Below are 25,722 nucleotides of genomic sequence, written 5' to 3'. Positions count from 1 at the left end.
TTTTCCAAAGTGAGTGTACCATTTTACATTCCCATCAGCAGTGAATGAGTGTTCTGGTTTCTCCACCTCCTTGCCAACTTGGTATGGTCAGTCTTTTAAATTTTAGACAGTCTGATATGTGTGTAGTGGTATCTCATTGTGTTTTAAATTTGCATTTCCCTAATGATTAATGACATTCCCTAATGATTAATGACGTTGGCCATCTTTTCATGTGATTATTTGCGATCCATATATCTTCTTTTATCAAGTGTCTGTTCAAATTGTTTGTCCCCCTTTTAGGAGAGTTGTGAAAATAATCTTTTAATTGAAAATGTACATTGTTTCCACCTGATTTAGAACCTAAGAATCTTGAAAGGAAAGAGAAAGAACTAACATTTCCGTGACTGAGAACTGGATGGTGACAAATGAGAAAATAAACACAATAAAGGCAAGTTTGGTGGGGGTGACAGAGCAGAGCGACTTGTGATCCCCGCTCCGTCACCACGTTCGGTTCGGTTCGGTTCGGTTCGTTCCTCTGGACTACGGGGTTAATGATACCGGCAATCAGCGCAAAGTGAGATAATCACCAGCGCACTCTTGGATCTCTATGCAGGTTTGTAAACTATGTGGAGGAAACGAACCCGTCGCAGTCTCAGCCAAAGAGGCCGGAGTAGGAGCCGAAGCCTGAGCAGGTTCTGAAAAACAGACCGGCGGTTCAGGACTAGGCCCTGAACCACAACTTGCTCCTCAGGGGTCCGGGTCGGAAGTGACGACTTCATTCACTGAGCAGCCATTTCCGGTCCCCAGTGTGCCCGGAGTGCCTTCTGGGTGTCAGAAAAGACACAGAAACTGACGGGGCGGAACCGCCACACGGTGCCTGCTGATGTCAAAAGGTCTCACGGCTCCGGGGGTACCCGGTCGCCCACAGCCGCCAGGGGCGCTGCCGGCTCCGAGCCCCTTGTGGAGAGCCGCTCGGCTGCTCGTGTCTGCCCTTCAGTCCTTCCAACTCTTCTGGGACCTAGAGTTCCGGGATCTCACTGCGATCTTGGAGGATTCCTATGGAGAATTCGAAAGGCTATGGGGAAGGAAAAAAACAAAAACACACCTCACTTTGTTTCCGCCCGGTTTCGAACCGGGGACCTTTCGCGTGTGAGGCGAACGTGATAACCACTACACTACGGAAACTAAGTGCCAGCTAGGCTTTCGCAAACGGCTCTTAAAAGGTAACGCCTCATCACTGCGTCCCTGACCCAAGAGAAAAGTACCCGGCGGGCCAACCACAGCTTCGGGATCAGGGCGCGCAGGGAAGTAGCCAGCAAAGCAGGTAAGGCCCGGGCTGCTCGCGGGGGATCATGACCGAGGGCACAGGGGTGAACTCCATGGTGCTTCCTTAGGAAATTTCTGGCACAGTCAGGGCTGCAGCCATAGCCCTGAGACAGTGGGGCAGGGCTCCAGGCGTCCTCGAATGCTCGTCGTGGAGTTTTCCTGATCCTGTCGGGTCCCTAAGGAGCTTGGCGGGGAGCGTGGACGCCCTGGGGCCAGGCCACCGCGGCCACTGAGAGCCCCACCCGGGGACTGGAGAAAAACGAAGTAGAAGAGACCAAGGGGACAGACTTGACCGGGTCAAGGGAAACCAGCTCATATTTGGAACAAAGTACGCCTTAGATTTGCCCAGCACTGAATTTAGAAGTATTTTCACATTCTCGTGTTTAACTAGTTTTACAACAGTGCCGCGAGCGAAGTATTAAACGTGTTTTAAAGATGAAGAGACTGAACCTAGGTAAATTGTACTTGGGTAAGATGGAAGCGCTACTTAACATTAAGGAGAGTCTGCGACCCTGATGTTCTCAGGCTGTCTCGCTTAGTGAGACTACACGTTATTATTGTCCGAGGAAGCAAACGAAGAGGAAAGAGACCGTGGAGAGTATTCCTGGAGGGACTCAAGATACCTCTCTAGGTAGAACCCCAAGATACCTGTGTAGAGTAACAGCTTATGTCGAATGACCTCATCTTTTCCACTGCTGCGGGTGAAATTATCTGAGGAGGCAGGAAGAGGAGATGGTTTAGGGATGCCATATGACAAACGCTTTGGAAAATTAAGAAGAGGCCGGGCGTGGTGGCTCACGCCTGTAATCCCAGCACTGTGGGAGTCCAAGTGGGCGTATCTCACCTAGGATCAGGAGTTCGAGACCAGCCTGGCTAACATGATGAAACGCCATTTCTACTAAAAATACAAAAATTAGCTGGGCGTGGTGGCGCGCCCCTGTAATCCCAGCTACTCGGGAGGCTTGGGCAGGAGAATAGCTTGAACCCAGGAGGCTTAGGTTGCAGTGAGCCGAGATCACGCAATTACACTCCAGATTAGATGAAAAAGCAAAACTTGGTCAAAAAAAAAAAAAAAAAAAAAAAAAGAAAGAAAATTAAGAAGAGAAGGATGAGAGAATTACCGAGGCAGCAGTGAAGACTTACATGCTGTTGTATGATACAAATGCCCAGGGGCTAGCGTGGAACGATGTTGACTGACTGCGCCAGGAGCTCTAATATAGCAAGAACCTAGAGGAGAAAGTGGGTTGTGGGATGAATAAGCAAAGGAAGAGGGTTAAGGAGTTGGGGGTGGTAGTGAGAGAGCAAAAGAGGAGCACCTGGTTACAGGTTGAGTCTGTGCAGTATGTAGAAAGACATCAGAGATGTTCAATAGTGCTCACTTCGGCAGCACGTATACTCACATTGGAATAGTACAGAGAAGATGAACATGGCCCCTGTGCAAGGTTGATGCACAAATTCATGAACGGTTCCATTTTTTTTTTTTTAAAGAAATGTCCAATGGACTGAATGCTAGACAGATAATAGTTTATCAGGTTAAGGCATTTTATCAGAAAATTGGCTTAAATAGTAAAGGGAAAATAATTGCCTCACAACCCTAGGTAGATCTGGGTTTCAGGTAAGTCTTCATACAAGGCTCAAAGAAGTCTCTGGGCCAGGCACAGTGGCTCATGCCTATAATCACAGCACCTTGGGAGATCGAGGCGGGCAGATCAACTGAGGTCAAAAATTTGAGACCAGCCTGGTATTACTATACAAAGTAATTAGCCGGGCATAGTGGTGCACACCTGTAGTCCCAGCTATGTGGGAGGCTGAGGCACGAGAATTGCTTGAACCCAGCGGGTGGAGGCTGCAGTGAGCCGAGATTGTGCCACTGCACTCCAGCCTGGGCAACAGAGTGAGACTCCATCTCAATTAATAATAATAATAAAAAAGAAGTATCTGGTTTATCTTGGTCCTTTTTCTTCAATGTGGACTCCATTCTGGGGCAGACTCTCTACTCATGTTTTCAAAGTGCCCACCATGGGCAGCTTGAGCTATAGGTCCCCTTGTTCACAGCCAGCAGAAAAAAGTGTGTACTTCTTGGAGAACTCATTATCGTGTAACAGGGATGGGATATGCTGCTTCGTTTAAATAATTAGGGCCTACTCCTGAGGTCCGGGGTAAGATTAACCCTACTCAAACTCTATGGCTGACAAATTCAGGGTACCCGTAAGAAGGGAATAGGATGTTGTAATGCTAAGGTGGCAAGCAACAAACATTCTCTTCAGAGGGTAAGACCATAGTGCTACAGAGAGTGGAGAAGAATGGCATATACTTCCAGAAACTAGAGCTGATGTTAGGGAAGGTTCCACTCCAAGGGCTTCCCCGCTAAGGGAGTTCTCCCATGAGTAGCTTTCACTATGCAAGATCAGATGAGACCTAAGATAGCCCAGGACACAGGATCCTCCCATCGAAGAGGCCACTTTCATTGTGGGCTAGTCTCTGCCCCTCCGTGCCAGGAACTGAAGAGGCTGTGCCAGTACCTTTTACCCCTGATCAGTCTCTGGTAAGGCAAAGTTTTTATGCATCTGGCCTCAGTGGTCAGCGAGACTGTGGGATCATCCTGAAGGACAGGAGGTCCTGGAGTTCACCCTCAGGACATCATATCTGGCTTAAGACGATCACTCTTCATGCCCTGCTCATCACTGTTCCTCACCATAGTTTCTCCCTAATGCAGTACCTTGTGGGGAGCTATTTCCCTGAGTACACAGTGATAACAGGATGTGAATCACCTTTTTTTCTTGGCAGAGGTGGTGGAATTTTTTACCATCATGAAGCTGAGGTTCCTTCCCCATTCTGAGTTGAATAACCCAAATCTTGGCTCTTAGAGCTGCTGGTATCCCTAATTCCTTATAAAACTTAACTCTGTCCCCAACTCTTTACTATCCCATTGCTCGGTATCTTCCACCACGTCCTCCTTCTGGAGATTCAGAGGCCGGGCGCAGTGGCTCATGCCTGTAATCACAGCACTTTGGGAGGCTGAGCTGGGTGGATCACCTGAGGTCAGGAGTTCGAGACCAGCCTGAGCAACATGATGAAACTCTGTCTCTACTAAAAATACAAAAATTAGCTGGGCGTAGTGGCAGGCACCTGTAATCCCAGCTACTTGGAGGCTGAGGCATGAGAATTGCTTGAACCTGGGAGGCAGAGGTTGCAGTGAGCCCAGATGGCGCCACTGCACTCCAGCTTGGGTGACAAAGCAAGACTCTGTCTCAATAAACAAAAACAAAAACAAAAAGACTCTGATACCCTATAATATATAATTTTATGGCAGCAGGAGGCAATAGGGCAAAGGATTTCTTCCTTTGTGGTGTAGATGGGGTGGTGATGATGGAAAGATAAGGAATGTTATAAAATGAGTCTTCAGTAGAGGAGTCTAGTCTCAGGGAAGAAAACTGGACATTAAATTTGTAATCTGGAAAGGAAGTAGAGGAGTTAACTACAGTTTTGAAACTAGTTTTTATGGTTTCCATATTTCACCTTTTAACCTTGATGCTATATAGTTTGTCAAAGAGGCACAATTGTTTTGATTAGCTACATAGAAAATGAAGCGGAATTAGTAAACTATTACAATACAATACAATACAATACAATACAATAGTTCATTAAGATTGCTGGCTACAAAATTAACATTAAAAAAATCAGAAATTTCCACCACATCCGCAATAATCGCCTAGAAAATATGAGAAAATAACATATCATTCATGATAGAATAAAATCATAATGTGCCTAAGAACAAGCCACAGAATAAATGCACATAACCTTTGTATTGAGAAACACTTAAAATTATTCAAGGGCAAGTTGAAAACTAAGTGAACAGATTTACCTTATTTATAAATGAGGTGATTTAGTATTATAAAGATGTGAATTTCCTCCATGTTCTTCTGCAAGACCCATGCGATGTCGGTATATCAACAGAATGGCTTATATAACTTGACAACTGATTGTAAAATTTATATGAATGCATAAGTCCATGGATAATCAACGGAATTTTGACAAAAGAGAATAAGGAGACTCATTGTACTTGATAACTGGGGGAAGGGGGGAAGCATTTGCTCCAGTCCATGGTGCCAGCTCCAGACACCTCCCGTGGAGGAGTCCAGTGAGCTGCCACTGGATGCTAAGTCTGAGGTCACCAACTAGCTTGTAGATTTTATTCTTTTTTTTGAGATGGAGTTTCCCTCTTTGTTGCCAGGCTGGAGTCCAGTGGCACTGTAGCATGACGAGCCGAAGACAAAACTCCTCAGATACCAGATTAAAGAAGGAAGTGGTTTATTTGGCTGGGAGTGTAGGCTGACTTGCGTCTTAAGAGCCGAGCTCCCCGAAAAAGAAACTGTTGACCTTTTTTTTTTTTTTTTTTTTTTTTTTTGAGACGGAGTCTGGCTCTGTTGCCCCGGCTGGAGTGCAGTGGCACATCTCAGCTCACTGCAAGCTCCGCCTCCCGGGTTCAGGCCATTCTCCTGCCTCAGCCTCCCAAGTAGCTGGGACTACAGACACCTGCCACCACGCCCAGCTAATTTTTTTTGTATTTTTAGTGGAGACAGGGTTTCACCATGTTAGCCAGGATGGTCTCGATTTCCTGACCTCATCATCCACCCGCCTTGGCCTCCCAAAGTGCTGGGATTACAGGCGTGAGCCACCACCCCCGGCCAGCTCTTGACCTTTTTAAAGGCTTACAACTTTAACGGGTCCACGTGAAAGGGTCGTGATAAATGAGCAAGTGTGAGAAACGTGACTGGGGGCTACATGCATCAGCTAACAGAACAAAAAGTTTTACAATGCTTTTTTCATACAGTGTTTGGAATTTACAGATGACACAAGTAGTTTAGGTCAGGGGTTAATGTTATTATTATCACTTTTTTTTCAACTCCTAGGGCCGGGTGGTGGTGTCAAGGTTGTCTGGCTATTTATCTTACTTTTTTGTTTTTTTTTTTTCTTTTTCCGACTTTTTGCTTTCTCTCTTTCCTCCTGTCTTGTGAACTAAGCAAGGTGGGGGTAGGAGGACAGCAGGAGTAGTAGTGGTCTCCTTCCTTAGCACGATCTCGGCTCACTGCAACCTCCGCCTCCTGGGTTCAAGCGATTCTCCTGCCTCAGCTTCCCGAGTCCTGGGACTACAGGTATGTGCCCCCACGCCGGGCTAATTTTGTATTTTTAGTAGAGATGATGTTTCACCATGTTGGTCAGCCTGGTCTAAACTCCTGACCTCAGGTGATCCATCCACCTCAGCCTCCCAAAGTGCTGTGATTACAGGCCTGAGCCACCGCGCCTGGCCAGAGTTTGTAGATTTTCAATGGAAACTGGGTTTGGCTGCGAGCTGTGACAGTTGCAGATCTCTTAAGTATCCTTATGTTGCAGTGATGCTAAAAGTGGCAGATCATTCAGGCCAAGTAAAGACCAAGTCCTTTGAAATGACAGTTCCACAGTTTCAGAATTTCGACAGACAATTCAAGGAGATTGCTGCAGCTATTGAAGCTATGTGAAATGGATTATTTGGTAGATAAATTACTATCATTCTAAAGTCATGGACTTCACTTTCTGCAACAAAACTGCATAAGAATGAAATATTTATTGAATGAAAATTGCACTTTTGGTTTTTTTTTTTCTTTTTTTTGAGATGGAGTTTTTCTTTGTTGCCCAGGCTGGAGTGCAGTGGTGGGATCTTGGCTCACTGCAACCTCCGCCTCCCGGGTTCAAGCGGTTCTCCTGCCTCAGCCTCCTGAGTAGCTGGGATTACAGGTGCCCACCACCACACACCACTAATTTTTGTATTTTTAGCAGAGATGGGGTTTCACCATGTTGGCCAGACTGGTCTCGAACTCCTGACCTCAGGTGATCCACCCGCTTCGGCCTCCCAAAGTGCTAGATTACAGACAGGAGCCACTACGTCCAGCTGCTTTTCCATTTTTAAAAATAATTTAAAAAATTTAGACCAAAAAAAAAAAAAAAAGAGAATAGCAGCCAGGCTCATTGGCTCATGCCTGCAATCCCAGCACTTTGGGAGGGTGGTTGGATCACTTGAGCTCAGGCGTTTGAGATCAGCCTGGGCAACAAACATGGCGATACCCTCATCTCTATTTAAAAAAAAAAAGATAATAGCCATAGTAATTTTTAAAAACTGTGTAGCACTGACACAAGAATAAATAAGTACCCAATGGAACAGAATACAGAATCCAGAAACAGACCTGAGTGTGAATGGAAATTTCATATATGATATGGTATTTGAATTAATGAGTTGTTTAGTGGGTAATCTTGAGAAAACTGACTTACAGTATGTTGGAAAAATAAAATTGGATTATAACTCACACAGTTACAAATTTCCAACAGATAAGATACCAAAAAGTCAAAGATGAAACCATGAAGCTAATAGACAAAAATTCAGAATAACATTTTTGTTACCCTGAGGTGGGAAAGAATTTTTAAAATAGAAGATTGTAAAACCTTACAGCAAAGAGGAAAAATAAATGGATGAATCTGAGCAACTCGATATGAAAGTCTTCAATGACGCACATCATGAACAAAGTTAAGAGATAATAACAAGGAGAAGGTATGATATCTAAAACAAACAAGGGACTTATAACTAGATTCTAGAATATACAAGGAACTTCTGAAATTAGAAAGAAAAAAAAATACCTAATAGAAAAAAATGGGTAAAGACTGTGAATAGTCCAACTTAAGAAGGGGAGAGCTAAGTAGCTAAAAATATGAAGACATGATGAACCTCACTAGTAACCAGAGAAATGCAAATAAAATGGCGAGATACCAATTTATATCTTTGGTAAACATTAGAAAGTTATGTCTTGGGTAACATATAGGCAAATGAGAGGCCAGGCACAGTGACTCATGCATGTAATCCCAGCACTTTGGGAAGCCGAGGCAGGTGGATCACATGAGGTCAGGAGTTTGAGACCAGCTTCATGAACATGGTGAAATCCCATCTCTAGTAGAAATACAAAAATCAGCCAGGCATGGTGGTGCGTGCCTGTAACCCCACCTACTCGGGAGGCTGAGGCAGAAGAGTCGCTTGAACCTGGGAGGCGGAGGCTGCAGTGAGCTGAGATCATGCCACTGCATTCCAGCCTAGTTGACAGAGTGAGACTCTGTCTCAAAAAAATAAAATAAAATAAAATAAAATAAAATAAAATAAAATAAAATAAAACATAGGCAAATAGGAAACAGGTACAGCTGATGTGAAACAGGTACAGCACATTGGGAAGCAACCTGGAAGTATTTAAGTAACCGTATGCTTTAAGATTCAGCAGTCCTTCTAACTATATACCTAAGAGAAACTAGCACCTAGGTCTATAAGGAGACATGTATCAGAATATTCATGACAGGACTGTGTGTGGTGGTGAGAATCGGAGGCAGTCCAGATGTCCATCACTAATGCATAGATTTACTTAGGCTTGGTTTACTGATGCAAAACAGAGAGAGTAAAAATACCTATTTTCACAAAAACAGTGAAAAGGGAGTAGGAAACAGCATAAAATTCATAGCAGAAACCCATTTCTGCAAATACACAATATTGCATTTTGTTAAATAAACACACTCTCACATACACAAACACTGATACCTTTTATATCTCCAGGTTAAATTTTTTTTTTTTTTGAGATGGAGTCTCTGTCTGTCACCCAGACTGGAGTACAGTGGTGCGATCTCAGCTTACTGCAACCTCCCACTCCTGGGTTCAAGCGATACTCCCACCTCAGCCTCCTGAGTAGGCTGGGATTACAGGCACCCGCCATCATGCCCGGCTAATTTTTTTGTATTTTTGTAGAGACGGGGTTTCACCATGTTGGCCGGGCTGGTGTTGAACTCCTGACCTCAGGTGATCCACCTGCCTGGGCCTCCCAAAGTGCTGGGATTACAGGCGTGAGCCACTGTGCCTGGCCTAATATTTTTAGAAATAATACGTATATTTAAAAAACAGACTAAATATACAAAACTGAGTGCATTTTAGGGGAGAGGAATTGGTGTTAAGAATGGGAGATGAGGAGAAAATAATGAAAAACTATAACAGAACAGGGATCTTACCCAATCAGTGATTATAATGTGCAATAGGGCTGGGCAGGGTGGCTCATGCCTGTAATCCCAGCACTTTGGGAGGCTCAGATGGGTGGATCACTAGAGGTCAGGAGTTCGAGACCAGCCTGGCCGACATGGCAAAATCCTGTCTCTACTAAAAATACAAAAATTAGCCGGGCATGAGGGCGCATGCCTGTAGTCCCCGCTACTCAGAAAGCCGAGGCAGGAGAATCGCTTGAACCTGGGAAGCGGAGGTTGCAGTGAGCCGAGATCGTGCTATTGCACTCCAGCCTGGGTGACAGAGACTCCATCTCAAAATAAATAAATAAATAAATAAATAAATAAATAAATAAATAAATAAAGTAAGTGCAATAAACTGAGGGAGATGATTGAATCAATTTTGTGTGCCTGTGAGTGATAAGAGGAAAGCAAAGTGAAAGTATACAATATCTTTTGGGAGAAATAGAAGAGGACTGACTGGGGTGAAGATATTCACAACATAATATCGAAACTACTCTTACAAATCCATGAGACAAAGACAACTCAAGAAAAACATGTATTTTGGCTGGGCATGGTGGCTCATGCCTATAATCCCAGCACTTTGGGAGGCCAAGGCAAGTGGATCAGTTGAGGTCAGGAGTTTGAGACCAGCCTGGCCAACATAGTGAAACCCTATATCTACTAAAAAATACAAAAAAATTAGCCAGGCGTGGTGGTGCATGCCTGTAGTCCCAGCTACTCAGGAGTCTGAGGCAGGAGAATCGCTTGAACCCTGGAGGTGAAGGTTGCAGTGAGCCAAGATTGTGCCCCTGCACTCCAGCCTGGGCAACAGAGGGAGAATCCTTCTCAAAAAAAAAAAAAAGAAAGAAAGAAAAATATGCCATTTTGTTTGTTTGTTTGAGACAAAGTCTTGATCTGTCCCCTATAGTGAAGTGCAATGGTACCATCTTGGCTCACTGCAACCTCTGCTTCCCAGGTTCAAATGATTCTCCTGTCTCAGTCTCCTGAGTAGCTGGGATTACAGGCGTGTGCCACCACACTGGGCTAACTTTTTGTACTTTTAGTAGAGATGGGGTTTCACCATGTTGGCCAGGCTGGTCTTTAACTCCTGACCGCAAGTGATCCACCCACCTCGGCCTCCCAAAGTGTTGGGATTACAGGCCTGAGTCACTGCTCCTGGCCAATAAGGTTTTTTTTTTTTTTTTTGTATTTTTTTTTTAGTAGCGACGGGGTTTCACCATATTGGCCAGGCTGGCCTTGAACTCCTGACCTCGTGATCTGCCCACCTCAGCCTCCCGAAGTGCTGGGATTACCAGCGTGGGCAACTGCACATGGCCAATAAGTTTTTCAATGCAGGAAAAACATAAATATGCCCTCAAAGGGGGAATTATCTTGTATATACATTCATGCCTACATATATCGAAAAGGATGACGAATATGCCAGGAACAGTTAATTACCTCTGGGGATGACTGAGTGGATCTAGAAAATGTTGTTAGGGAAGCTTACATTTTACTGTCTGCCCTTTTAAATTTTATAACATGTGCGTCTATTATTTACTTAAATAATGAATAAAATGCCTCTGCTTCAGAGTTGATTGTTGTAGGAAGTGGCAGGCCATCTTGCCAACTACAACAGGAAAAGTATAACACTTTTAAATATAATACTTTAATGGAAATACAATATGTAAACCATATATAGTTTATATAATACTATAAACTATAAATATAATATTTCTAAAAGTTATCGAATAACTGCAAAACAAAAATAACAAGATGAACTAAAATTATAGACAGGGAATAGTACTATTTAGGTAAACTGAGATTGTTGGCTATTCTCTTTCCTTGGGTAATTTGCTGCATCTGGGTCTGAGATGAGGATCAGATTGAAGGGGTGGCCAGCCCCTCCACAACCTGTGGGTGTTTCTGTCAGGTGGGAGAGAGACTGAGAAAAGAAATAAGACACAGAGACAAAGTATAGAGAAAGAAAAGTGGGCCCAGGGGACCAGCGCTCAGCATACGGAGGACCGGTGCCAGCACTGGTCTCTGAGTTCCCTCAGTATTTATTGATCACTATCTCTACCATCTTGGAGAGGGGGATATGGCAGGTCTATAGGGTAATGGTGGGGAGAGGGTCAGCAGGAAAACATGTGAGCAAAGATCTCTGTGTCATAAATAAGTTTAAGGAAAGGTGCTGTGCCTTGATGTGCACATAGGCCAGATTTATGTTTGACTTTACACAAGTATCTCGGTGCATTAAGGGGCAATATTGCTGCCAGCGTGTCTCACCTCCAGCCATAAGGCGTTTTTTTCCTATCTCAGTAAATAGAATGTACAATCAGGTTTTACACCGAGACATTCCATTCCCAGGGACGAGCAGGAGACGATGTTTTCCTCTTATCTCAACTGCGAAGAGGCCTTCTTCTTTTACTAATCCTCCTCAGCACAGACCCTTTATGGGTCTTTCCCTTCCCACAAGGCCATATCTCAGGCTATCACATGGGGAGAAAGCTTGGACAATACAATACCTGACTTTCCTAGGCAGAGGTTCCTCCTGCCTTCTGCAGTGTTTTGTGTCCCTGGGTATTCGAGATTAGAGAATAGTGATGCCTTTTACCAAGCATACTGCCTTCAAGCACTTTTTAAACAAAGCACATCCTGCACAGCCCTAAATCCATTAAACCTTGAGTCAACACAGCACATGTCTCTGCAAGCACAGGGTTGGGGCTAGGGTTACATCTGAAGGCAGAAGAATTTCTCTTAGGACAGAACAAAATGGAGTCTCTTATGTCTACTTCTTTCTACTTAGACACAGTAACAGTCTGATCTCTCTTTCTTTTTCCCACATCAAATATCATTAGGCAGAGGAACTCTACTGAAGGAAGGAGAAATCAGTAGAACTTTTGATGGCCATGACAGTGGGTTTGACAGATGGGAATGTAATGGAGCATCAAACAAATGGCTGTTTCCTCTCACACATTTGTTGATAACTGGGCTAGCATGGGAATGCTTGGCACTGAGCTGAAAAGGCAAAATGAGATCCCTTTGAATCTCTCAGTACTTGGGAGACAGATTGCCAAAAGGAGTGGTCAGCAATAAATACATGTCAGATTTTACTTTTGAGACTACTGATATTAACAGCTGGACTGAATCTGACTAAAGTTGCACCTATCCATGACCCAGATTAATTCTAAGTGGATTGAGGATACCAACTTTTATCCTCTTTGCCTGACAGAGAAAAAGGAAACCCCTCTGGAAGAAAACATCAAATTCAGTCTCTCTCTCTCTATATATATATAATATTCTCTCTCTATATATATATGTGTGTGTGTGTGTGTGTGTGTATATATATATATAGTTTGTTATGAGACAGAGTCTCACTTTGTCGCCCAGGCTGGAGTGCAGGGGCATGATCTTGGCTCACTGCAACCTCCACCTCTGAGGTTCAAGTGATTCTCCTGCTTCAGCCTCCTGAATAGCTGGGATCACAGGCACACGACACCATGCCCAGCTAATTTTTGTATTTTTAGTAGAGATGGAGTTTCACCATGTTGGCCAGGCTGGTCTTGAACTCCTGACCTTAAATGATCCGCCCACCTTGGCCTCCCGAAGTGCTGGGATTACAGGTGTGAGCCACCAGCCTGGCCTCTGTAGTTATTTTATACACAATGTTCAGCATACAATAAAAATCAGGAGACATGTGAAGACAAAGGAAAATGTGACCAATAGTCAAGAGAAAAAAGCAAACAGTAGAAGCAGAAACAAATATAATCCAATTGTTTAAGATCACAGGCAAGAACTTTAAAATAATCACAATTTTATTTTTAAAAAACAGGAAAAGATGGAAAGTAGATAAGAATTTCAACAAAGAATTGGAATAGAGGCACAAGTAAACTTCTAGAACAGAACTCTCTGAGTGGATTTAACAGCAAATTGGACACAGCAGGAGACAAGATTAGTGAATTCAAAGACGATCAATAGACTGGGCAGGGTGGCTCATCCCTGTAATCCCAGCACTTTGGGAGGCCAAGGTGGTGAATCACCTGAGGTCAGGAGTTTGAGACCGACCTGACCAACATGGTGAAACTCCGTCTATACTAAAATACAAAATTAACTGGGCATGGTAGTGCATGCCTGTAATCCCAGCTACTCCAGAGGGTCAGGCAGGAGAATCACTTGAACCCGGGAGGCAGAGGTGATCTTGCAGTGAGCCAAGATCACACCATTGCACTCCAGCCTAGGCAACGAGCGAGACTCTGGCTTCAATACAGAAATAAAGAAAGAGGCCAGGCGCAGTGGCTCACACCTGTAATCCCAGCGCTTTGGGAGGTAGAGGCGGGCGGATCACGAGGTCAAGAGATTGAGACCATCCTCGCCAACATGGTGAAACCCCGTCTCTACTAAAAATACGAAAATTAGCCGGGCGTGGTGGCGCGCACCTGTAGTCCCAGCTACTTGGGACCCTGAAGCATGAAAATTGCTTGAATCCGGGAGGCGGAGATTGCAGTGAGCCGAGATCGCACCCCTGCACTCCAGCCTAATAGAGTGAGACTCTGTCTCAAAAAAAAAAAAAAAAAAAAAAAAAAAAAAAAGAGAGAAAGAGAGATAAGAAAGATCAATAGAAAATACCCATACTGAAGCACACACACATGCAAAAAATGGAAAAGAATAGGACATAACAGAGATGTGTGATTGGTCCCAGCAGGAGAGAAGAAAGATAATATGCAGAAGCAACATTTGAAGAGATAATGGCTGAGAACTTTCTAAAACTGGTGAATGACTGCGTCTTCAGATTCAAGGAGTTCAGCAAATTCCATGCCGGACTGAAACGGCTTGATTGTCTGGGGTGATACCGGAGGTTCCTTGTCTCAGGGCCGAGGGAATTAAGGTTGCGGAGGCACAAAGAGTGAGGTTAAGAGCGAAAGTTTAATAAGTGAAAGAAGGAGCCTTCTACTGCAGAGAGGGGTCGCGGAGAAACGGATTGTCAGATCCACAGTGAAATGCAGGGGGTATTATAGATGCCTGGTGAGGAGGCGGTGTCTGATTTACATAGGGCGGGAAAGATTGGTTGGACCAGGTGTGCTATTTGCATAGTGCGCAAAAAACTGGTCAGACCAGGTGTCATTTGCATAGGTGCGAATTTCTGGCTGCCCGCATCCTAATCTTTTATTACGCAAGGGAGTCTTCTGCCTGAGCTGCACCGTTTTGCCCAACAGTTCCTTACCTGTAAACGTGGTAGCAAAAAAAGGGAAGATGGAACCTCCATTTTGGATATGCCTGGTCCCCAGGTAGCCCTTTTCTATTGGCACAGTTGCTGGCATTCACCTGTGCAAGCTTCCAGCTTACTTATCTATGTTTGCAGTTCGATTTTTCAAGCTGCTTTTTGTTAGGGAAAAAAAAATAATTTGGGTGGCTGCTTTTTGTTAGAAGGGAAGCTCTGTTGAGGACTCTGTTGCCCTATTTGCCTAAATAATTTATTTCTACCTCCTGTATGAGGACAAATACAAAGAAAATCACATCTTGGTTTTTTATATAGTTAAATTACTAAGAATCAAAGACAAAGATTAAATTTTCCTAGGCTGGAGTGCAGTGGCGCGATCTCGGCTCACTGCAAGCCCCGCCTCCCGGGTTCACCGCCATTCTCCTGCCTCAGCCTCCCAAGTAGCTGGGACTACAGGCGTCGTCCGCCACCATGCCCGCCTAATTTTTTTGTCTTTTTAGTAGAGACGGGGTATCACCATGTTAGCCAGGATGGTCTCAATTTCCTGACCTTGTGATCCGCCCGCCTCGGCCTCCCAAAGTGCTGGGATTACAGGCGTGAGCCACTGCGCCTGGCCATGTTAAATCTTAAGAGTGGATAGGCCAGGCGCGGTGGCTCACGCCTGTAATCCCAGCACTTTCTGAGGCCGAGGCGGGTGGACAACTTGAGGTAAGGAGTTCAAGACCAGCGTGGCCAACACGATGAAGCCCCGTCTCTATCAAAAATGTAAAAAATTAGCCTAGTGTGGTGGTGCGTGCCTGCAATCTCAGCTACTCTGGAGGCTGAGGCAGGAGAATCACTTGAACCTGGGAGGCGGAGGTTGCAGTGAGCAGAGATCTTGCCACTGCATTCCAGCCTGGGTGACAGAGGGAGAGTCAATCTCAAAAAAAAAAAAAAAAAAAAAGAGTAGATAGAGAAAATGGGCAACATGAGAAAGATGTCTGATTTTCAAACAGAAACCATGGAAGCCACTAGACATAGAATTATAAAACCAGTGAAGGCCAGGCGCGGTGGCTCATGCCTGTAATCTCAGCACTTTGGAAGGCTGAGGCGGGTGGATCACTTGAGGTCAGGAGTTCGAGACCAGCCTAACCAACATGGTGAAATGCTGCCTCTACTAAAAATACAAAATTAGTTGGCCATGGTGGCACATTCCTGTAATCCCAGCTACTTGGATTCTCCAGCTGAGGCAGGAGAATCCTTGAACCAGGGAGGCAGAGGTTGTAGCTAGCTGAGATTGTGCTATTGCACTCCAGCCTGGATAACAAGAACGAAACTCTGTCTCAAAACAGAACAAAACAAACAAATTGTAGCAGGACGAGCAGCAGACAAACTCCTCAGACACCTAGTTAAAGAAGAAGGGGTTTATTAGGCCAGGGGCATCGGCAAGACTTCTGTTTCAAGAGCCGAGCTCCCCGAGTAAGCAATTTCTGTCCCTTTTAAGGGCTCACAACTCTAAGGGGGTGCATGTGAGAGGGTCGTGATTGATTGAGCAAGCAGAGGGTACGTGACTGGGGGTGGTAATTAGATCGGAACAGAAGAAGATAGGGATTTTCACAGTGCATTTCTGTACAATGTCTCTAATCTATAGATAACAGAACCAATTAGGTCAGGGGTCTATCTTTAACTACCAGGCCCAGGGTGTGGCGCCGGGCTGTCTGCCTGTGGATTTCATTTCTGCCTTTTAGTTTTTACTTCTTCTTTCTTTGGAGGCAGAAATTGGGCATAAGACAATATGAGGGGTGGTCTCCTCCCTTAAAACAAACAAAAAACAGTGAAAATACTTTTTTCTGTTTTCTTTATGTATTTTTTTTTTTTTTGGTGAAGGTGGGGTCTCGCTATGTTGCCCAGGTTTATCGTGAACTTCTGGGCTCAATTGACCCTTTGGCCTCTCAAAGTGCTGGGATTACAGGAATGAGCCACTGCACTTGGTTGAAATTTTTTTTTTTTTTTTTCTGAGAAGGAGTCTGGCTCTGTCGCCCAGGCTGGAGTGCAGTGGCGTGATCTCAGCTCACTGCAGCCTCCACCTCCCTGGTTCAAGCGATTCTCCTGCCTCACCCTCCTAGGTAGCTGGAATTACAGGCACACGCCAGGCTAATTTTTTTTTTTTTTTGAGATGGAGTCTCGCTTGTTGCCCAGGCTGGAGTGCAATGGCGCTATCTCGGCTCCCTGCAAGCTCCACCTCCCGGGTTCACATCATTCTCCTGCCTCAGCCTCCCGAGTAGCTGGGACTACAGGTGCCCGCCACCACGCCTGGCTAATTTTTTGTATTTTTATAGAGATGGGGTTTCACGGTGTTAGCCAGGATGATCTCGATCTCCTGACCTCGTGATCTGCCCGCCTCGGCCTCCCAAAGTGCTGGGATTACAGGCATGAGCCACCATGCCCGGCCTTTTTTGGTATTTTTAATAGAGACGGGGTTTCCCCATGTTGGCCAAGTGGGTTTTGAACTCTTGACCTCATGTAATCCACCCATCTCGGCCTCCCAAAGTGCTAGGATTAGGGGGGTAAGCCACCGTGCCCAGCCAGAAAAAGAAAATTTAAAAGGTCATCCAGAGGCTGGGTGCGGTGGCTCATGCCTGTAAAATCCCAGCACTTCGGGAGGCAGAGGCGGGTGGATCACCTGAGTCAAGAGCTCAAAACCAGCCTGACCAACACGATGAAACCCTGTCTCTACTAAACATACAAAAATTAGCTGGGCGTCGTGGCATCTGCCTATAATTCCAGCAACTAGGGAGACTGAGGCAGGAGACTTGCTTGAACCAGGGAGGAGGAGGTTGTAATGAGCCGACATCACACCATTGCACTTCAGCCTGGGCAACAAGAGCAAAACTCCATCTCAAAAAAAAAAACCTCCAGAGACAGGACCTGCAACAGCAAGCATTCAATTAAACCCAGTGGCAGATATTACTGGGTAAGTCTTGTTGAGGTATTCACCACAGAGAGGTAGGCCTGTTCTTTGGTTTGCCCTGTCCTGCCATGCCCTAGCTCCAGCTAGGTCCGGCACCTGAACTAGGTCCAGCACTTGAACTCACCTCGGCCAGGGACCAGTGCTATGATCCTAGCCTAGAAGCAGGCCAGGTATTCCAAAAGCCTGAACTGGAAATCATCGCCACTGCCTCCCTTCAGTAGGTGCCTCACTTCATCCCTCCCAAATGCCGGATCCAGCCGAAGACAGCCATCTCCTTCCCCCAGAGTTGAGCCTGAGACCTTGGTCAAGAACCAAACCTAACCCTATGCTGGCTAAAGAGTGAGGGGACTATAGGCATGGGGGAATTCCTCCCCACAGATTCCCATCCAGGAGACCCTTGGCCTGATGATCACAGCATCTCACTAATGCTTCTGTAGTCCAGTATCATTACTTCTTTCTGAAATACATTTTTTTTTTTTTTTTTTTGAGACAGAGTCTTGTTCTATCACCCAGGCTGGAGTGCAGTGGCACGATCTCAGCTAACTGCAACCTCTGCCTCCCTGGTTCAAGTGATTTTCCTGCCTCAGCCTCCCAAGTAGCTGGGATTATAGGCATGCACCACCACGCCTGGCTAATTTTTGTATTTTTAGTGGAGGTGAGGTTTCACCGTGTTGGCCAGGCTGGTCTGGAACTCCTGACCTCAAGTGATCTGCCCGCCTCAGCCTCCCAAAATGCTGTTATTATAGGCATGAGCCACTGCGCCTAGCCTGAAATACATGTTTAAAAGAAAAATGCTGATCGTTTACTCAAAGGGGTAAATTAAGAATGGTAGTGAGCTCCTAATATCTCTAGCCACAATTCTCAAGGGAAGCAAATGGGGAGGCCAAATATCTGATTGCTAATCTCATCAGCACCTGAGTAGAAAGGCTGTGAAGGCTGATGTCCTTTGAGGAATTCTGAAATGCTCTTTAAGGGGACTAGGCCCACCCATGTTGAGAATCCTTAATTTATACTTTTGTTTAATTTTGTCTCTATTATTTTTTCTTCTTCTTCTTTTCTTTTTTTTTTTTTTGAGAGATGTTATGCTATGCTGCCCAGGCTGCTCTTAAACTCCTAGGCTCAAGCGATCCTCCTGCCTTGGCCTCCTAAGTATGTTGAATTTTGACACTGAAACATGCAGTCTCTCAGTATATTCTAAATCTAGAATGGGTAGATTAGCACAGTCATAGTATTGGTAATTAATAAAACTTTCCCCCACTTTGAAATCCTGAAAGTAGTTAAAACCACGGAGTTCTAGGCAGTCCAGTATTAGAGGCCTTGACCTTTGCACTGGCAGCTGTCACCAGGTGTTTAAGGTGGCTCATTAGGGAAGTCCAGAACCACCCAATACCCTTTACTGAGCCTGTGAGGTCAAGAATGCCACACATAATCCATTTAGATTTTTGTTTTTTTGGGGGGACGGGGTCTCGCTCTGTCACCCAAGCTGGAGTGCAGTGGCGCGATCTTGGCTCACTGCAAGCTCCGCCTCCTGGGTTTCCGCCATTCTCCTGCCTCAGCCTCCCGAGTAGCTGGGACTACAGGCACCCGCCACCACACCCGGCTAATTTTTTGTATTTTTAGTAGAGACGGGGTTTCACCGTGTTAGCCAGGGCGGTCTCGATCTCCTGACCTCGTGATCCGCCCACCTCGGCCTCTCAAAGTGCTGGGATTACAGGCGTGAGCCATTGCGCCCGCCCTTTCCATTTGGATTTTTTGTAAAATAAAAACCGTATATCTATATAGTAACGAATTGGCTAATTGTATTTGTAAGCCAGGAAATAAAATGAATAAACAAAAGTGAAGTGGTAACAAATTCGTTAAATGGCAGGGGAATCAAATCCAGATCTCTCAGGACAGAAGGGAATACTCGCCGACTATGCTAATGAGGAAGGAGATGAAGCTGTTCATCTAAAGTGGACAGCTCCTCTGTCTACTTTTTTCACTGGGCCCAGATGGGTAGGAAGCACTGATTGGTCATGCCCCATTTGCTCCTAGGCCACCACCTAGTCTGGCCCCCTGCTCCAGGATAGAGCAAGAGGCCAGCATCAGAGTGGCCATTCGTGAAAATGCCAGAAACACTGTCTACTCTCCACCCCACCCCATCTCCAACAAAACTCACCTGTGCCATGCAAGACTGCGGCAGGTGGTTGGAATTCCAGGTGCAGCTGCTCCTCATCCCTCTAGGGAGGCAGATGTCAGGGCAGAGGCCTGGGAAATGTGAGGCTGCTGGATCCAAGAGTAGGGGCAGGTGGAGCAGAGGTGAGGTTTGGTCTTTTTGAAGCACTGGGTCAGGAAAATCCAACCACCTGCTTTGGCCAGATTCATTTCCTGCTCAGATTCCGGATTGAGGAAGGCGGGGAGTGAGACCACGACAAAGAACCGACTAGGAAGAAGCTGTCACCCTTGATGGAATGGGCAAAAAGAAAAAGCAATCATTTGGGCATAGGGCCCAGCTGGACTCCTGGGTGAAAGGTATAGCCTGGGTGTTCTTGGATTCCTTGTCTGCTTGAGCCCCAGAACAATAGAAAACCTTGATGGCTACAGCAACAGGAGCTTAATAGTGGGAAGGAAGAAAAATGAAGGACAAAACCAAGACTTAAACTCCCACAGGGAAGTTTGAGAAAAAAGCCTTAACCACTATACCAAAAATGTACCCCGGGAAACTCATCTTACCTTCTGGTACCAGCTACATAAATTGTGGGGTCTAGTGAAAAGTGAAAATGCAACCCCTTCGGAAAAAGCAGCAAGAAAAGTGCTGTGAAGGGTAGTGAACTATAAAGCTTTTTCCTTTCTTCCATAGTCCTTCCTATCATGGGGCTTTTTATTTGCTCTTGTCATTCTATGTAAAGAAAAATTAAGACTTTAAATAATTAGCATGTTTTTTTTTTTTTTTTTTTTTTTTTTTCCTGAAACAGGGTTTTGCTCTTGTTGCCCATGCTGGAGTGTAGTGGAATGATCTCGGCTCATTGCAACCTCCACCTCCTGGGTTTAAGTGATTCTCCTGCCTCAGCCTCCCAAGTAGCTGAAACTCCAGGTATGCACCCCCACGCCCAGTTAATGTTTTGTATTTAGTAGAGATTGGGTTTCACCATGTTGGTCAGGCTGGTCTCAAACTCCTGACTTCAGGTGATCCACCCGCCTCAGCCTCCCAAACTGCTAAATCAATTAGCATGATTTTTACCCATTATCTTTATATTGTGCAATTCCAGTTTTAAATGCTGACCAAGTGTTCACTATTGCCCATTTCTTTTCCTCTGCTTTTTCTTGACCTAACTTTAGTCAGGCTTCTCTCTCCACAGGCCCTTGAACTTTGGCTTGTCCCCGAGACTGGGTAAGTGCTAAAGTGCAGAGTTGTGCACCCCTAATCAACTTATCCTGAGAATCCGTTGACCACATAGAGACACATTGCCTGGAAAACTTCTGGTCATGGTGTCTGTTCACTCCCGCTTACTTTCCCAACTTAAAATTTTGTTTCTGTTAAGCTCTGCTTATCCTTCCCTGTGAAAGAAATGCCTTTTTTGTTTGTTTGTTTGATTTTGAGACCCTTTCAGGTTTCTGAGACCAGAAAATTCTACCTTTTGCAATAAGCTTTTTGAAGAGTCTCTTTATCTAAGTCCAAGGTGGTTTTTATTTGGCAATGTAAATATAAAAGCATTTAATTCATATGTAGAAACACCAAAGTGACACAATCTATATTTCATAGCTCCTACCTGCATGTATATTTTTGTCCTTACCAGAACACTGGAAACACAGGACAGAACTAACTCAACTGTGTGTTTTTTTTTTTTTTTGAGGCAGTGTCTCCCTCTGTTTCTCAGGCTGGAATGCAGTGGCGCTATCTTGGCTCACTGCAAGCTCCGCCTCCTGGGTTCACACCATTCTCCTGCCTCAGCCTCCCGAGTAGCTGGGACTACAGGCGCCCACCATCATGCCCGGCTAATTTTTTGTATTTTTAGTAGAGACGGGGTTTCACCGTGTTCACCAGATGGTGTTGATCTCCTGACCTCGTGATCCACCTGCCTCGGCCTCCCAAAGTGTTGGGATTACAGGCGTGAGCCACCGCTCCCGGCCTGTTTTTATTTCACTTCTTGATTCACACATTCTACCCATACTTTCTACATTTAGGTTGCTGATGAGTAAAGAAGGACTGAAAGGAAAGGGAGGGAACTGTAAGTTCTTTTGTCTTTCTCTTTCCTTCTATGTCATCATTTTCAGCATAAGTGGTTGGTTAATAGAGGGAGGTAACACAAGAAAGGATATGATAGAATTGTTTGGCCATTTGTGTTTCTTAGAACGCTACTGCCTGCTTTTTACTTTTGAAGTAAGTTCTGGTTTGAATGGAAAGTGTGGCCTTTGGGGCTTTCAAGCAGCTTATTCAGTCATAGAGGCAATACACTTTCCTTGTATTCACTTTGAGTCTCTGTCAAGTCTCACTGCAGAGTGGGTCCGCCCGAAATTCTGTGTTCAACAGGCATGGCAAAGGCTTTATACAAAGTGGTGATGAGAATGGAGGACAAGAAAACTGCTGGTATCTTATCTGCTCATGTGCAGGCTCCATTATTTCACTGGACTCCACTAACAAATCACATATTCAAAGATAAAATTATTCGAATTTTTTTCCGGCCAGGCTTGGTAGCTCATGCCTGTAATCCCAGCACTTTGGGAGGCCGAGGCGGGCGGATCACCTGAGGTCGGCAGTTCAAGATCAGCGTGACCAACATGGAGAAACCCAGTCTCTACTAAAAATACAAAATTAGCCAGGCGTCGTGGTGCATGCCTGTAATCCCAGCTACTGGGGAGGCTGAGGCAGGAGAATTTTTTATTTTTTTTTGGACAGAGTTCAGCTCTTGTTGCCCAAGCTGGAGTGCAATGAGACACTCTCAGCTCACTGCAACCTCAGCTTCCTGGGTTCAAGCGATTCTCCTGCCTCAGCCTCCGGAGTAGCTGGGATTACAGGCGTGCGCCACCACACCTGGCTAATTTTTTGTATTTTTAGTAGAAACAGGGTTTCACCATGTTAGCCAGGCTAGTCTTGAACTCCTGACCTCAGGTGATCCGCCTGCCTCGGTCTCCTGAAGTGCTGAGATTGCAGGCGTGAGCCGCCGCGTCCGGCCGGCTAATTATTTGAAATTTTAAGAACAGTTTCCAGACACTCCTAAAAATTTATAACCTACGCTTGTGGTGGTTAAAGCGTCAGTCCTAAGATATTTTTCCAAAAGGCGCTGCCTGGGTAACTAGGCTGTCTCTCGCTGGTAGTCTAGTGGCTGGGATTCAGTGCTTTAGCTGCCAGCACGCAAGTTCGATTCCCAATTAGGGAAGCTTGCTTTTCTGCTTTCTTGATTACATTATCTATTATCGCCGTGGCTGCAGCTGTCACTGCCCTCCGGAGCTGTCAAGGCTCGCTTTCAGGCACGCCTCTCTGCAAGACGTTGCTGACATCCTGTACATCACTATCCAGGGAATGGGGACTGCCTGTATGGAGTAAAAAGTAGGCAGATTCTGACTCGCCTCAGCCCCACGCTATTGAGAATTACTGATTTTTATTTTATTTTTTAGACTGAGTCTCCCTCTGTCACCAGGCTGGAGTGCAGTGGCGGGATCTCGGCTTATGCAACCTCCGCCTCCGGGTTCAAGGAGTAGCTGGGACTACAGCTCAGCTTTCCGAGTAGCTGGGACTACAGGCCCATGCCACCACACCCAGCTAATTTTTGTATTTTTAGTAGAGACGGGGTTTTACCATGTTGGCCAGGATGGTCTTGATCTTGTGATCCGCGTGAACCTCGTGATCCGCCCGCCTCCGCCTCCCAAAGTGCTGGGATTACAGGCGTGAGCCACCGCGCCCGGCCTGATTTTTAAAAATCAAGATAAGTAATTTTTACGTGAAACAAGTGAGTTATTTCAAATGACTTCTAAATCTAGAAAGGTTTGATGAATTGGCATAGGCACAGTTTTAAGTCTAAATGTAATTCTCCCTCCCCCACCTCCTGCCGAGTTCTCATTTAAACCCTAAGGGCGGTTTGTTTACATTTCAGAGATGTAGAATGCCCAGGTTATTTTACCAGATGCGCTGCTGTTTCCTCTGGTAACAGGTGTTCCAAATCGGAAAACAAACTAGTCCATTATACTAATTTGCATATTTGAAACATGGAAAACCTCTCTTAATTCGTTTGGTCTTTTGTAAAAATGGAAACATTTTTATATGGTAATAAGTTAGTTAACTTTACCCGTAAGACGAGTAGATGAAAGTCAACCTCTTACAATGAGAAGTTACTTGACAGCAGTAACTTGTCAACCTTCTTACTTGTCAAGGGCTCCCTAATGACCTTGCCTGGGGGTTCTCAAGACCGACTTCAGGATCATCTGGGAGAGGTTGAAAGGCACAGGCAGTGTTCACTGCCTTGAACTGAAGATTACTGAATAAGGCTTTGGTGGAAACCACTGCAGTGACATCAGAAAGCAGAAAAGCAGACTTCCCTGACTGGGAATCGAACCCGGGTCGCGGCAGTGAAAACGCCAAATCCTAGCCACTAGACCACCAGGGAAGGACAGTTACAGAATGTGGGCAACACCTTCTGGGAAAAGATCTTAGGACAGACGCCTCAACCACCTCAGGCACATGTTAGAAAGCTACAGGAATGTCTTAAGAATATTTTGCAGTAATGTGTATAGTACTGGATGCAGTGACTGCTGCCTGGGCCAGAGGGTGGCAGAAGGCTTTAGGGGCAGAAAAGTTGGAAGAAAGATTGTCACAAGTCAAGCTGGGGAAGAGAAAAATATTTCCCAAATCATTTTTCTCACGGACTCCCTCTGACACGGGAGTTTCTCATCTCCCTTCCTCCCTCCCTCCCGACCTCCTTCTTTCTTCCTAAAATCAGCATCTCCTTCACTTACATAGTTTCTCCACGGTTGATTGAGAAAAACATGTGTCTCTTTTGCCCCCCTCCCCCAAAGGATCCTATTCCTGATCTCTAAATATGCTCCTCCCCATGCAGAGGAAGGAGCATTCAGAGCCTGGGAGACCTGCCTACCTGGAGCTGCACCCATCTTTCAGGCCATGCTCTGTTTCCTGGAACCTGAAATGGATTTACCTATTCTATGTACTTCACAGAAATGAAATCACATAATGTGTCACATTTTGTCCAGTTTCTCTCACTTGGCATAGTTTTGGGTTCATTCATGTCATAGTACGTGCTAGGACTTCATTTCTTCTTATGGCCAAATAATATTTTATGTATATACTACATTTCCTTTATCCATTAGTCTGTTGATGGGCATTTGGGTTGTTTCCACCTTTTGGCTGTTGTGTATATTGCTGCTATGAGCATTTATGTACAAGCATTTGTTTGAGTATCTGTTTTTTATTTTTGGGGGTTATCTATTTAGTAGTGGAATTACTAAGTCACTTATATTCCCACCAGCATAAGTAAATTTGTAGGAACAGAAAACAGAGTAATGGCTGCCAGGGGCTGGGGAATGTGGAGTAATCACATAATGATATGGGGTTTTACTTTCTTATGAAAATGTTTTGGAACTAGATTCCGATGGTGGTTGCACAATCCTGTGAACGTACTTAATGCCACTGAATTTGTTTATGATGATTTCATTTTTCTCCACATTTCTGCCTGTGCTTTATATTTTCTGTCGTTTTAAAAATTATAGCCATCCTAATGGGTGTAAAGGTACCACTACACATAAATTAGAATGTCTAAAATTAAAGAGACAGACTATTTGCAATGGACTGAATGTTTGCACACACATCCCAAATTCATATGTTAAATTCTAACTCCCAAGGTTATGATATTACAAGGTGGGGCTTTGGGGAGGTAATTAGGTCATGAAGGTGGAGCCTTCACGAATACGATTAGTGTCTTTATAAAAGAGACCCTCACCATGTGAGGCTTCTTAAAAGACTGCTTTCTGTGAGAAAACAGGCCCTCACCAGAAACCAAATGTGCCAGCACCTTGATCTTGGACCTCCCAACCTCCAGAACCATGAGAAATAAATTTCTGTTGCTTATAAGCCACCCAGTCTATGGCATTTTGTTATAGCACCTGAATGGACTGAGAGATCATACCAAACAAAAAAGAGGACGTGCTGTATGATTTCATTTACGTAAAACTCTAGGCAATGACAACTTATTTATACTGA

The 25,722-nt window shown here is 45.0% G+C and overlaps 1 long non-coding RNA gene, 2 other non-coding genes and 1 pseudogene across 5 annotated transcripts; 3 read left to right on the top strand and 1 right to left on the bottom strand.

Moving 5' to 3' along the window:
• The first annotated feature begins 595 nt into the window (after positions 1-595).
• On the top strand, positions 596-25,405 carry LOC140709444 (uncharacterized). Of its 3 annotated transcripts, XR_012089903.1 has the most exons (5): positions 596-1,303; positions 6,330-6,461; positions 20,489-20,607; positions 20,873-20,904; positions 23,883-25,405. It is a non-coding gene; the product is annotated as an uncharacterized lncRNA (long non-coding RNA). The 3 variants fall into 3 exon arrangements; XR_012089904.1 differs by lacking the exon at positions 6,330-6,461; XR_012089905.1 differs by lacking the exon at positions 20,873-20,904.
• On the bottom strand, positions 1,092-1,164 carry TRNAV-CAC (transfer RNA valine (anticodon CAC)). Its single transcript has one exon. It is a non-coding gene; the product is annotated as a tRNA-Val (tRNA).
• Positions 2,677-2,783, top strand: LOC119624553 (U6 spliceosomal RNA). Its single transcript, XR_005240718.1, has one exon. It is a non-coding gene; the product is annotated as a U6 spliceosomal RNA (small nuclear RNA).
• On the top strand, positions 6,486-7,291 carry LOC140709391 (COMM domain-containing protein 6 pseudogene; annotated as a pseudogene).
• Positions 25,406-25,722: the final 317 nt, after the last annotated feature.

Source organism: Chlorocebus sabaeus, chromosome 20 (assembly GCF_047675955.1).
Source record: "Chlorocebus sabaeus isolate Y175 chromosome 20, mChlSab1.0.hap1, whole genome shotgun sequence".
Classification (NCBI taxonomy): domain Eukaryota; kingdom Metazoa; phylum Chordata; class Mammalia; order Primates; family Cercopithecidae; genus Chlorocebus; species Chlorocebus sabaeus.
This window is presented reverse-complemented; position numbering and strand designations above follow the sequence as displayed.